The sequence below is a fragment of the Salmo salar genome, chromosome 01 (genome assembly GCF_965601325.2).
Source record: "Salmo salar chromosome 01, fSalSal1, whole genome shotgun sequence".
Classification (NCBI taxonomy): Eukaryota; Metazoa; Chordata; class Actinopteri; order Salmoniformes; family Salmonidae; genus Salmo; species Salmo salar.
In genome coordinates, this window is record NC_138291.1 from 139,874,261 (window position 1) to 139,877,039 (window position 2,779).

Sequence of the window (2,779 nt, forward strand, 5' to 3'; positions counted from 1 at the left end):
CTTTAATAATTTCCTTAAAACTTTTAAGACTTTTACTAACACGGCTCTCTTATTTTGATTAACTTTTTTGAACTCCAAGCACAGATAGGACACATGGAAATTCATTTCCTTAGGCATTAATCATGCAAACATATTTATTTTTTATTGTTACACAGCATCAGTGACATTCAACCCTATAATCGTCTGTTCTCTACCCATGGAATTAGTCCACTGTGCCACCATGTTCTTGGATTAATTTGAGAACATGAGTTTAAATAGAACCCTGAGGAAACCTGTAAGAACTGTTACACTGAAGTACTGAAATTCCCACAGAAGAATGTTGTGTCTTAACGTTCTCTGAACTATTTGAGAACATTCCCAATGTCAAACCAGTTGGAGAATGTTCCTAGAAAATTACCAAAATTGAAATGAAATGTAACCATGTTTGAACTTTTAGGAAACATTCTGCTAAAGTAATGAAATATTTTTAATACTAATATATATATATCTTTTGTCAAGTTCCTTAAATGTGCTGAGAATGTTCCAAAGCCAAGAATCTATCCTGCACCATTCCTTGAAAGTTGTGGGAAGGTTGTATGCAAAATAACCATGGGACAATCATGCTCTCACAAAGCTCTTAGAAACACATGGTCCTTAGAATGTTATGTGCTAGCTGGGCTATTTCCTATTTCATTTCCATTATCATTTCAGAATAAATTCCTCACCTTGTCTGACTGTGATGGTTTCATGCTCACAAAGTAGCCTATAGGCTTACAACATCCCATCTCTCATTTAATTGGACCCACTTTTCAATAGTAAATAGATAAACTATTTAAAGTATTTTTCTCTGTGGTCAGATCCATTTAAAAATGTTTTGTTGCTATTGTGTATATATGCACCTGAATCGCTTCCTGTAATTGTAATTGTCGCATGCAAACATTATTTCATATAAACATAATACACAATACATATTTTTATAACCATTGCTGAATACATTCCTTGCCACCTTTTCTGGTCATGATGGGTTCATATTCCCGAAGAATCTTTAGCCTTCAACAAATTACCATCTCTCATTAAATTGGGCCTATTAGAATGGCTATTATTTCAAATATTTAGCTCTATGCATCAGAAAGCAATGTAAGGTTTATAACATACAGTAGAATTTAACAGATGAACAGGCAGTTTATATTTTGCTTTGAAGTTTTTAGGCTAGCTAACCCTGTAGTTTACCCTTTTTTTTTTATAGACATACTAGATATGTTTTCAAAATTAGTGGGCGTTGCAGCATATTTAGGTTCGAAAAAAGTGAATGCAAAACGTTATTGAATTCAAACTATCTGTTTACAGTTCCACAGTTCCACAGCAGACATCACTTTAAAAGTTAAAAACAATTGCTATTTCCTTTAGAAACCGTCTTGGCCTAATTCCAATACTTCCAACGTATACAGCAAATAGGGGCTTTATTGTCAACATACTGAACAACAATGCAAACGCAACATGCAACAATTTTAAAGATTGTACTGAGTTACAGTTCATAGAAGGAAATCTGTCAATTGAAATAAATTCATTGGGCCCTAATCTATAGATTTCACATGACAGGGCAGGGGCGCAGCCATGGGTGGGCCTGGGAGGGCTAGGCCCACCCAATTGGGAGCCAGGTCCACCCACTGGCGTGGATTCTCTGGCAACAGCTGTGTTGGACATTCCTGCTGTCAGCATGCCAATTGCACATTCCATCAAAACTTGAGACATCAGTGGCATTGTGTAGTGTGACAAAATGGCACAGTCCTTTTATTTTCACCAGCACAAGGTGCACATGTGTAATGCTGTTTAATCAGCTTCTTGATATGCCACACCTGTCAGGTGGATGGATTATCTTGGAAAGGAGAAATGCTCACTAACAGGGTTGTAAACAAATTTGTGCACAAAATATGAGAGAAATAAGCTTTTCTGTGATCTTTTATTTCAGCTCATGAAAAATGGGACCAACACTTTAAATGTTGCTTTTATATTTTTGTTCAGTATAAAAGGTGAATAATGCCGTTTTTCAGGCGTTGTTTTAATGCTTGTTCATGCATGCACAGTTTCTGGACAGGTCTGATTTATAACAGAAAACATGCTTATGTGTGGTGTGCCCCAAGTAGATAAATCTCAATATTTTTGTATTTGCACATTTTTTTTCTTCATAAATGGCACACACAGATATTTAGTGTGAAATGTAGGCTATGCAATGGTTATAAATGAGCCCCCTGGTTTACACAGGCAGACAATTCTGATATTCTTTGTCACTAATTGGTCTTTCGACCAATCAGATCAGCTCTGAAAAAGAGTTTTGACTTGAAAAGATCTGATGTGATCTGTCTGGCTGTGTAAACACAGCCTACTATGCCCACTCTTGTTGCTGGGCTGAAAAGAGAAGCATTTCTCAATGATTTGACTCCATCTACTGTTCAACGGCTGCGTCTACACAGGCAGCCCAATTCTGATCTTTTTTTCTCCACTAATTGGTATTTCGACCAATCACATCAGATCTTTTCATATCATCTCTGTAATTGTAAAGCACCAGTATCACACACACATGTTGTGAATATATTAATATGTAGCCTAGTCTAGGATAACTTCAAATAAATGCTTTTATGATATCAGAGAAACAGTGCAAATCAAGTTCTAACTTGGAAAGAATTTAGAGGATATAGGCCACTATATAAAAAAAAAACAATCTTGCACTTTGCTCTTATAATGTTTTAAATAAATATTTGAGACATCAGTCGTATTGTGGTCCCTGGTTGGGTATGTTTGC